This window comes from Bos javanicus, chromosome 1 (genome assembly GCF_032452875.1).
Source record: "Bos javanicus breed banteng chromosome 1, ARS-OSU_banteng_1.0, whole genome shotgun sequence".
Classification (NCBI taxonomy): Eukaryota; Metazoa; Chordata; class Mammalia; order Artiodactyla; family Bovidae; genus Bos; species Bos javanicus.
Window position 1 is genome coordinate 112180232 of NC_083868.1, and position 12332 is coordinate 112192563.

A 12332-nucleotide genomic window follows, 5' to 3' on the forward strand; every position below is an offset into this window, starting at 1 on the left:
TAGGCCAGGCCTCCCTGTCCATTACCAACTCCCGGAGTTCACTCAAACTCACGTCCATCGAATCAGTGATACCATCCAGCCATCTCATCCTCTGTCGTCCCCTTCTCCTCCCGCCCCCAATCCCTCCCAGCATCACAGTCTTTTCCAATGAGTCAACTCTTCACATGAGGTGGCCAAAGTACTGGAGTTTCAGCTTTAGCATCATTCCTTCCAAAGAAATTCCAGGGCTGATCTCCTTCAGAATGGACTGGTTGGATCTCCTTGCAGTCCAAGGGACTCTCAAGAGTCTTCTCCAATACCACAGTTCAAAAGCATCAATTCTTCGGCACTCAGCTTTCTTCACAGTCCAAATCTCACATCCATACATGACCACTGGAAAAACCATAGCCTTGACTAGACGGACCTTTGTTGGCAAAGTAATGTCTCTGCTTTTGAATATGCTATCTAGGTTGGTCATAACTTTCCTTCCAAGGAGTAAGCGTCTTTTAATTTCATGGCTGCAGTCACCAGCTGCAGTGATTTTGGAGCCCAAAAAGATAAAGTCTGACACTGTTTCCACTGTTTCCCCAACTATTTCCCATGAAGTGATGGGACCAGATGCCATGATCTTAGTTTTCTGAATGTTGAGCTTTAAGCCAACTTTTTCACTCTCCTCTTTCACTTTCATCAAGAGGCTTTTGAGTTCCTCTTCACTTTCTGCCATAAGGGTGATGTCATCTGCATATCTTAAGTTATTGATATTTCTCCTGGCAATCTTGATTCCAGCTTGTGCTTCTTCCAGCCCAGTGTTTCTCATGATCAGGTAAACACAAATAAAAACCAGGAAATATCCCCACATACCAGTTAAAATGGCTATTAAAAACAAAAAGGAAAATAAAAGATAAGTGTTGGCAAGGTTGTGGAGAAAGGAAACTCTGATAAACCACTGGTGAAAATGTAAATTTGTATAGGTACTAAGGAAAAAAGTACTGAGGTTCTTCAAAACAGTAAATAAAGAACTATCATATGATCAAGCATATGAAATGATATTCATTTCTGAGTATATATCCAAAAGTTTCGAAACCAAGATCTCAAGAAGATATCTGCAATTCCATGTTCATTGCAGTATTATTCACAAGATGGACACAATAAAGGACAGAAACAGTATGGATCTAACAGAAACAGAAAATATTCAGATGAGGTGGCAAAAATACACAGAAAAACTACACAAAAAAGATCTTAAAGACCCAGATAACCACAAAGGTGTGATCATTCACATAGAGCCAGCCACTTTTTTTCTTAGTACCTATACCAATTTACATTCTTATCAACGGTTTATCAAAGTTTCCTTCCTCCACAACCTTGTCAACAATTATCTTAGAGCCAGATAGTGTGACTTCTTGGAGTGCAAAGTTAAGTGGGCCCTAGGAAGCATCACTATGAACAAAGCTAGTGGAGGTGATGGAATTCCAGTAGAGCGATTTCAAATCTTAAAGGATAATGCTGTGAAAGTGCTGCACTCAATATGCCAGCAAATTTGGAAAACTCAGCAGTGGCCACAGGACTGGAAAAGGTCAGTTTTCATTCCAATCCCAAAGAAAGGCAATGCCAAAGAATGCTCAAACCACCGCACAATTGGACTCATTTCACATGCTAGCAAAGTAATGCTCAAAATTCTCCAAGCTAGGCTTCAACAGTATGTGAACCAAGAACTTCCAGATGTTCAAGCTGGTTTTAGAAAAGGCAGAGAAACCAGAGATCAAATGGCCAATATCTGCTGAATCATCAAAAAAGCAAGATAATTCCAGAAAAACATCTACTTCTGCTTCCTTGACTACGCTAAAGCCTTTGACTGTGTGGATCACAACAAACTGTGGAAAATTGTTAAAGAGATAGGAATATCAGACCACCTTACCTGCCTCCTGAGAAATCTGTATGCAGGTCCAAAAGCAACAGTTAGAACCAGACATGGAAAAACAGATTGGTTCCAAATTGAGAAAGGAGTACATTAAGGCTGTATATTGTCACCCTGCTTATTTAACTTATATGCAGAGCACATCATGTGAAATTCCGGTCTGGATGAAGCAGAAGCTGGAGTCAAAATTGCTGGGAGAAATATGAATAACCTCAGATATGCAGTTGACATCACCCTTATGGCAGAGAGAAACTAAAGAGCCTCTTGATGAAAGTGAAAGAGGAAAGTAAAAAAGTTGGCTTAAAACTCAACATTCAAAAAAATATCATGGCATCTGGTCCCATCACTTCATGACAAACAGATGGGAAAACAATGAAAACAGTGACAGACTATTTTCTTGGGCTCCAAAACCACTGCAGGTGGTGACTGCAGCCATGAAATGAAAAGACGCTTACTTCTTAGAGGAAAAGCTATGACCAACCTAGATAGCATATTAAAAAGCAAAGACGTCACTTTGCCAATAAAGGTCTGTATAGTCAAAGCTATGGTTTTTCCAGTGAGAGTTTGGCCATAAAGAAGGCTGAGCACCTTCTCTCATTAGAGGCAGATTCTTTACCATCTGAGCTACCAGGGAAGCCCAGAATAGATATGAACTGATGCTAATTCATTAGTACAGAGAAATCTCAATTAACCTGAACATTCAAATAATCAGGGAGAAAGCAATGAAAAATGTTAGGAAGAAATGATACTATGAATGGGGGATCCATAATTATACTATACCAGGGCCTCAACTGGAATGAAGAAAACGAAATCTTCCTAGCACATAATGATTTCAAGAAATATCTATTGATGAAGCAAAAGAGTTCTTATACTAAGAGTTTTTTTTTATTTAATTTAATTTAATTTTGTTTTTAAACTTTACACTATTGTATTGGTTTTGCCAAATATCGAAATGAATCCACCACAGGTATACATGTGTTCCCCATCCTGAATCCTCCTCCCTCCTCCCTCCCCATACCATCCCTCTGGGTCGTCCCAGTGCACCAGCCCCAAATAGACATTATAGGGACTTCCCTGGTGGTCCAGTGGCCAAGACTCTGAGCTCCCAGTGCAGGGAGCCCAATTTCGATCCCTGGTCAGAGAGCTAGATCCCACATACTACAACTAAGACCCAGAGCAGCCAAATAAATAAATAAATAAAATAAAATAAAAAGTAAAAAAAAGACATTATAGACATAGTGGATTTAAAAAATATACTTGATAGAGACTTCCCTGGCGGCCCAGTAGTTAAGACACTTTACTTCCACTGCAGGGGAACACTTTACTTCCCCTGGATGGGGAATGAAGATTCCACATGCTATGTGAGGCCAAAAAATAGAAAAAAAAATTATATAAAAAAATTAAAACTAAATAAAAATATACTTGATAGGAAAGCTTACTTGAATTAAAAGTACCATTAATAACTAGAAGAAATGTTTTATAATGTATCCAAGAATGTTATGTATCTTTAGATCATTCTAAAATAGAATGAAGTTAGCCTTTAATTTCAGTTTGAGAGTCCAATGTAGGGAGAATGAGAGAAAGGGATGTATCCTACTGTTTTGAATAGGGTTTTATTTTAGTGGATTATTTAATATTAATAAACAATAGTCTCAGTCCAGCACACTAATCCTCATAGGATGTTCTCCTTTTACTTTAATTTCATTCATGGCTTTTTTGTGGTAAAGCAATTTAACAAAATGAATGTTTTTATTCTTAATGCCACTTTAGACTATTGAGTTACTGATATAGAAATCACACTGTTTCTGTGGCACCAACCATTCAGATCAATAAAAAAAAAAAAGACAAGCCTGTTATTGTAATTCAGTATTTTACTTCTTTGCAGTGTACATACAGTTTCTGAACCTATAACTTGGGTCATAGTAATATTTCTTGCCCTATTAACAGTCATTTTCCTATTTGGTATGTTCATCCTCAAATAATTTCTGAAAATGACACAGGAATTTATGGTACTTAAATGCCTTCTTGTTCAGAAGAAAGTAACTCTTACTTACGAAAATAGTCAAGTTAATGAAAAGACCAAAGGAAATATTAGGCGTGACCTCTTTATTTGTTTATGTATTTATTTTTGGTTGCCCTGGGTCTTTGTTGCTGCAGGCAGGCTTCCTCTAATTGCAGCGAGCAGGGGCTACTCTTCATTGTGATGCATGGTCTTCTCATTATGGTGGCTTCTCTTTTTGCAGAGCACAGGCTCTAGTGTGTGTGGGCTTCAGCAGCCACAGCACATAGACTCAATAATTGTGGTGCTCAGGCTTAGTTTTTCCACAGCATGGACTCTTCCCAGACCAGAGATTGAACCTGTGTCCCCTGCACTGGAAGACAAATTCTTATCTACTGTACCATGAGGGAAGTCCTAGGAGTGACCTCTTGATTTTGCCATTTGAGGTAAGAACAGGGTACCTGTCATCGTTCGATTTCACTAAATGAGCTTTCCTCTTTGTCCCTCTGTCATTGCCTCACTTCATTGCCAACATTTATAGGAATGAATTTTGGGAAAAATGATTCTGTCTTAGCTTACAAACTAACCAAGTGAAACGCAAAGCTGCCTGCACATGGAATAAAGTATATTAACTCCTCAGTAAGAATGTTACTCTACGTGGGTGATGATGAGTTTTGACATGGGTATAGTTACTGTTTTCTGTAAGTCAGCAAAGAACGCTAAGGCTCCATCAGCCAGGGTCAAGGCCGGACAGACCAAAGGATGCCTTTCAAGGGCATTAGAGTCACATCAGAAAAAGCCACAGCCCACCGCTTGCCTAATTAGGTTGCCCATGGACATTCCATTTAGCATATTGAATCCCTATTATGAACAAACAGCCGTGTTTGATGTGTATCTGCATTAGCAGGAGAGGTCAATTGGGGTCAAGAAGAAAATCCTATGGGTTTATAAATACTTTGGTGTCATCTAGTCCTGTACTCTTGATATGCTGCTGAGGAAGCAGAGGTCCTCAGAGGTTAATCGACCTCACACAAGGTCACCCTGCTGCCAGGATGGGCAAAGTTGGGGCTCTCACACATGCCTCCTGAATTTCAGTTCAACTCTATTTCCACTCCATCACCTGTCTCCCCAGATGTCTGCCTTTTGCTTACTTTGCACAGTAAACAGATGCTAGCTCCCACCCTCTCATTTAATGGAATTTGCCATGCTGTATTCTTTGCAAGAATGAACTTGCCTCTCTCCAATCTTCTCCCAAATGGTAAGCATGCTGATACTCAGCTCTCAAGAACGGCTCATGAGAGCATCATGGCTACACTTTATATCAGTCAGTTACAGGCTATGAATATGCCCTCCCAGGGCACAGACCTGGTGCACAGAACACAGCTGGTTTTCCAGGCACTAAGATGAAGTAGGGAACGGTGTGCGCTCAGATGAGGCCAGAAAGGTAGCAAGCAGGGAGCTGAGAGTGACAATGGGCTTTGGAAAATATCTCTTCATCCTCCCAGCTATTTCAAAGAAAATAATTCAAAGTTAAAAGAATATAGTCATTGACTATTTTATTACTTTTGAATATTCCTATCAAAAGTTATGCTTAAGAAGTTATTTCAAAAGCTCAGCTAAGTGAGAGTATTTCCAAAGTGGTGGTTCAAGAATGTTTTCAGGTATACCTGTGAGGATCTAATAGGATAGATCGTGGGACTTTTATTGTTGATTCACATCCATAAACATCCAAAAGAAACAGATGGCAAAAGTACTGCTATACATGCAAAATTTTAGAGTCTAAAGATGTAAATATATATCATATAAATGTGTGTATATATATATGTAAAAGAATATGGAAAAAAAGACTAGAATGTGATACTTGATTTACCTATTCCAAATTTGGTATCAGTAAAAAATATGCATCTTTATCATAAAAAATGACTTCAAATTAGAGGCAAAAATGATAACCCTGAAAAGCCATGTATTAAATGCATAACAAATAATGGCCACCCTCAAACAAACCCTGATCAATAAGAGGGTTGTGATTTGAATGAATGAAGTAAAAAAAATTTCCGTATGGAAAATAATTATATTTATACATAGCAATGGAACAAAACAATTAAAATGTTCACCAGTGTGTGACTTCAAAGATTGAAACAGATTGAGCCAAAATTTTAAGAACTTGCTTTTGGCCTGATCAGAATGTAAATCAGGTCTCTTCCTTTCTATAACTGAAGTAATTTACTACTTTCTAGTGGACTATTCTGATTTATTAATATGGAAGTACAAAAGACAACACAAGAAACCTTTGTTTTTCCATTCTTTTATATCCTAGTTGATAAAGAATGCCAAATATTCTGGAAAAAGGAACTGTATTCATTAATTTATAAGAAGACACTTGTGTCTTTTGTTTTACTAAGATGAATATATTTATAATTTTCCATTTTTATTCTTTATTGATTAATCAAGTTTAGAAAGCAATCATGTATAATGCACGCAAATTTATTCATTTTTGCCTCATTAAGAAAAATAAAGTAATTATATAAGGTGCAATATCTAATGGAATTGTAGAGCTGTCTGAGAACATTCATTTCAAAGATGATGTTCTGAAGTTTGGCATATTCTAATTTCAGTGCTGCATTTTAATATAATATTGTATTATCTAAAAGTGAAGTGAAGGGTCTGGGACATTGGATGTGGTTCTTTGTCAAATGGGAAAATAATGTGATGTCTGCTCTGAGAATGACTTGGAGCCCAGGGGGGTAATGCCATATCTCAGAACAGGATTGTGAGAATGGCTTGAGGAGGTAGAAATGGCCAAGCCTCTTTATGCCAGAGGCAGGAGTGGAAATACAGGGGCTTGGGTGGAAGGGGCAACGGGTATGGTGAAAATGTGGGAAGCATGCATAGAGTAGCCTGGGGGAGTTTTCTTGTTGTATCCCACATTTCCCTGAGTGGACATTGCCTTCAACAAAACCACTGTGAGGAGGGACAATGGCAGACCAGCCCCTTAGCTGAAAGCTGCAGGACAGTGTCAAGCACTGTGGTCTGGCTGTCAGGGAGAGTGGGTGAAAGTGCAGCTTTGAGCTGGACCCTGAATGTCCCCTCCTTTCCTTGCTCTTTATCTTCTTTGCTGGATTATCACTGACGCAGCCACTGAGAAAGAGCAGTGCCTGTAAGTTCTTTTAGAGACAGCATCACTTGATGAGTGCTTTGGGAAGAGGTAGATGAAATGGGTAATAACTGAGCCTAGACTAACAAAAAAAGGAGAGTAAAATTAGGAAAAAAAAATGAAGACAAAGGAAACTTGTCTAATGATCTAGAGAAGAAGTGTTTTAGTAGCAACATTAGACACAAAGTATTGAAGGAAGCAAACTTCAAAAAATGAACAGTGAGTGTAAAATAAAGATACTCTTGGTCATGCAAGGTCTCAAAAGTGTCCACTTTGACAACATGGTTGAAAGAATTATATGTTCTGAAAGAATAAAAATGAACCGACTACTCCAGGAAATAAATAAGTAAAGTGTGTTATCTCAAAAAGCAATGTCATGTACACATTTATTCACATGGAAAAAAATCTACACGTTCAGAACGAAAGCTGAAGGTATTATTGCATTGCATCCATATACGACATTGTATGCACACACACACGTAGGTGCTCACAAATGCCCAGGATTCACAACTTTGTGCAGTCCCCTTCTCTACTGAAACTGTGCTGGCCCTGTGTAAGCAATAGAATATTCCAGAAGAGACACTGTGTGACTTTTGAAGGTAGGTCAGAAGAAGCCTGGAAGCTTCTGGTCTGATCTCTTTGAATGCTTACTTTGGTGAAAATGAGCAGCCACGTAGGGAGTTTTAATAACCTGAGAAGGCATGTGGAGACTGTCAAAGCTAGCAGCATGGAGAAGCCAAATGGGAGCAAGTCCTCAGGTATTTCAGTCATGTCAGTTGAGGCACCAGACATGTGATGAAAGGAACTATCTTGGATGTCTAGCCCAGTTGAGTCTTCAGACCACTCCAGTCCCAGCCATCCATCATCTGACTCCAGTAATGACATTACCGACCCCAACTGAGAACTTTTCAAAAGATCTGGTTACCCTACCAACTAAGAAGATATAGTAGTGAATGTTGTTGTAAGCCATGAAATTTTGGGGGTTCTTTATTATAAAATAATAGATAACTGAAACAATTGAATGGTAGATTGATTACAAAAGTGATCCTGATTATGTTTCTCTCCCAGTGTCTGTGCCCTTTGCAATGTGAATTTGTAGTTAATTTAATCAAGAAGTGGGCTTCCTAGGTAGTTCAGTAGATAAAGAATTCACCTGCAGTGGAGGAGGTGCAGGAGATCCAGTTTCAATCCCTGGGTCGGGAAGATCCCCCAGAGTAATGGCAACCCACTGCAGTATTCTTCCCTGGAGAATCTCCTCAAGGACAGAGGAGCCTTGTGGGCTACAGTCTATGGGGTCACAAAAAGTCAGACACAACTGAAATGACTGAGCACACACACAATCAAGAGGCAAAGTCTATTTCCCCATCCTTTGAGTCTGCATTGGTTTTGTGACTTGCTTTGGCCATTAGAATTTTGTTACATTAGAATGTAGCAAAAAGTGATACTGTGCTCAGTTCAGTTCAGTCGCTTAGTTGTGTCCAACTCATTGCAACCGCATGAATCGCAGCACACCAGGCCTCCCTGTCCATCACCAACTCCTGGAGTCTACTCAAACTCATGTCCATCAAGTCGGTGATGCCATTCAGCCATTTCATCCTCTGTCATCCCCTTCTCCTCCTGCTCTCAATCGCTCCCAGCATCAGAGTCTATTCCAATGAGTCAACCCTTCACATGAGGTGGCCAAAGTACTGGAGTTTCAGCCTCAGCATCAGTCCTTCCAATGAACACCCAGGACTGGTCTCCTTTAGGATGGACATGTTGGATCTCCTTGCAGTTCAAGGAACTCTCAAGAGTCTTCTCCAACACCACAGTTCAAAAGCATCAATTCTTTGGCATTCAGCTTTCTTCACAGTCCAACTCTCACATCCATACATGACCACTGGAAAAACCATAGCCTTGACTAGATGGACCTTTGTTGGCAAAGTAATATCTCTGCTTTTCAATATGCTATCTAGGTTGGTCATAACTTTCCTTCCAAGGAGTAAGTGTCTTTTAATTTCATGGCTGCAGTCACCATCTGCAGTGATTTTGGAGCCCAAAAAGATAAAGTCTGACATTGTTTCCACTGTTTCCCCATCTATTTCCCATGAAGTGATGGGACCAGATGCCATGATCTTAGTTTTCTGAATGTTGAGCTTTAAGCCAACTTTTTCACTCTCCTCTTTCACTTTCATCAAGAGGCTTTTGAGTTCCTCTTCACTTTCTGCCATAAGGGTGGTGTCATCTGCATATCTGAGCCAATCTGTGCTGTTTTTTGGAACTCTGCTACCATACTGAAGAAGATATATACTGTACATTAACAAGGGCTTGATATCTATGACATACAATGAACAAATCAATCAATAAAAATGGTCAACAAAATCCACAGATAGAAATGTAAATGGGTATCATGTATGTAAAGAGATGTCCAATTTCAGGAGTAGAGAACTGCAAATGGGAACAATAATAAGACCCACTTTACAAGCATCAGATTGTCCAAAGTGAGAAAGTTGGATAAAACCAAATGTGGGCAAACAGAAATTCTTGTGTATCCCTCCTCTCAACTCCGTGCTGTGGCAGGGTGGAGATTTGAGAGGGAGCTCAGAGGGACTGAACCTTTCCCACCCAACATCAATAAAACCAAGCTCAAATCTGGTTCACAAGTTTCTTCCCCAAAGTCCTGCATCCTAATACATTGTTTATGAGATGGGAATAATTTGATAGTGAAAATATTAGAAATGCTAGGTTAGTGCTCACCACCATGACATGGTGTCTTAGTTGTAGATGCTATAACAAAGTACCATAGACTGGTGGGCTTCTAAACTACAGACATTCCTCAGAGTTTAGGAGGCTGGAAGTCCAAGATCATGGCCAGCATGTCAGGTTCTGGTGAGGTTCTCTTGGAGGTTGGTTGCAGATTGCTGTCTTCGTGTTATATCCGTACAGAGCAGAGAGCAGAGGGAGAGGGCGTACTTTCTCGTAACACTATAAAGGCACTAGTCCCACTTATGAGGGCTGCACTCCCATGATCTCATATAATTCTAGTTATCCCTGAAAGATTCTACTTCCTATTAGCATTGCATTATGTGGTAGGGTTTCAAGACCTGAATTTGGGGAGGGTTACTAGCAGTCAGTCCATTACATGTTACATAATCTCATTGGCAATACATCACTGGGCAATTTGAGAGCATACCAAGCCTCTCTTTCCAAAAAAAAAAGAGCTCTTTAAGAAACAAAAGGCACAAAATGCACACCTCTCTCCAGGACCCTCACAGAATTTCACCTGGCCATCCTCTTATTGTTTGTGTGTGTGCTCAGTCATGTGCAACTCTTTGCGACCCTATGGACTATAGCCTGCCAGGCTCCTCTGTGCATGGAATTCTCCAGGCAAGAGTACTGGAGTGGGTAGCCATTCCCTTCTCCAGGGGATCTTCCCAACCCAGGGATGGAACCCACATCTCCTGGGTCCCCTTGCATCTCTTGCATCTCCTGCATTGGCAGGCAGATTCTTTACCACTGAGCCACCTGGGAAGTGCCATCCTCTTATTAGTCTCACGATGTTAGAGTGGTTCTTCCTCCTATCAGAGCATCATACGCAGAGACTCTGCATGCAGGGTGAAGGCCCCCCCTTCATCAGCCTTGGCCCACAGCATTGCATAGAACTTGGGATCCAGTTATAAATTAGTCCCTAAGGGGCATGAGAACATCCCAGTAATTTGTTCTGACAAAAGCTAAATTAAACATTTCTAGGTCATTTGGTGCTCAGTGTGGCTCAGTTAGACATACCCGAACCCACAGGCATCTGGTTTGTTGTATTTTTGGAGAGCAAAACAATTTGAGATAGAAAGTCACCAAGGCAACTTCGTGTGTCTGAGAGACAGGAAGCCATAAACCCTCCTCATCCCAGGCTTTGGGACAGACACCCTTTAGGTACCATTTGCTGCCATCAGCTTGTTAGGTTCTGTTGGGTATATGCATTCTAAAAGAACATGGATTTACTTATTATTTTCTTTTTCATACAGACTTCAAAGTGCCATTATTAATACAAGCACTGCTATCAAAGATGTCAGATCTCATTTTTTAAGATTTTAAATCTCAAATTTAGATTGTCTTTGCTATTTTATATTCAGAAGCTTTGTGTGATTCATCCCACAGCGTGTGTTATTGGATTCCTTAGGATTTCATATATTCCAGCAACTTGTAATGGTTTGTGTAAACATCATACCTGGCTTGCACTAAATGAAAGAGTTTAGTCATTTTAAATGCAGAGTAGTCCCCATTGGACCTCTATCTTTTAAAATTGATTTTACTTTTAAGCTAGTGGCTTCATTATTTTTCTTTTAAAACTCAACTTATTTAGAACCATTTTCCCCTGTGACATTAGTTTCAAACAAGCTTTTATCTTGTGTAATTTCCCTGAAGAATTTTTGGTCATAATGGGGGTGGCTGAGCAAATCTGACAAGCTAGATACATTTCCCCTGATTTACTTAATTTGAACAGCTTGTTATTTGCTTAGTATTCCATGGTATAAATAAGAGGACTTCCCTGATGGCTCAGTTGGTAAAGAATCTACCTGCAAAGCAGGAGACCCAGGTTCAATTCCTGGGTTGGGAAAATCTCCTGGAGAAGTAAATGACAACCTACTCCAGTATTCTTGCCTGGGGAATCCCATGGACAGAGGAGCCTGGCAGGCTACAGTCCATGGGGTTGCAAGAGTCAGACATGACTTAGCGACAGACAGACCATGGTATAAAACAACAGAAGGATTTTACAAATTGTTTTCAGGTTTAAATTACCTAACAAAGTTCTATATATTTATTTTTTTACAGGTTTAATGGGTTTGATAAGTTTACCCTTTCAGTTCCTATTTGCGCAAAACAAAACAAAAACCAGTGGTTAGATGCTACAAAGTAGGTAGTAGTGACTTAACCATATGCATGTTGCCAGGCCCGAGGACCTCTTCCATCCTTGTTAGGGGGAATGCTAACCTTCTCTCCTTTCATGTAACACCTATACATATTTTTAAAGGGGAATTAAAACCACCAACAGCAACAGTGGTAGCTCTTAAACATCAAGTTAGGATTCTTGTTGAAAAGTAAAGATGTGGACTAAATCCATCTAGTGTCTGATTGCACATCAGATGATAAAGATCAGCTTCCCCTCTGAGGGAATGCTGAACTATTCTCACTGCATCTCCTTTCCTTCCTTTTGAATATTTGCATGGGATATTATTTCAGTGCTATATAGGGAGCCAGCTACATAATAAGCACTTGTGTAATGCTCTGGGCTTGCCAGGAAGCTTAGC

General features: G+C 39.9%; 1 non-coding gene across 1 annotated transcript; it reads right to left on the reverse strand.

Annotated features, from left to right (window-relative positions):
* Nucleotides 1-11911: 11911 nt before the first annotated feature.
* On the reverse strand, nucleotides 11912-12037 carry LOC133255371 (U6atac minor spliceosomal RNA). Its single transcript, XR_009738928.1, has one exon. It is a non-coding gene; the product is annotated as a U6atac minor spliceosomal RNA (small nuclear RNA).
* Nucleotides 12038-12332: the final 295 nt, after the last annotated feature.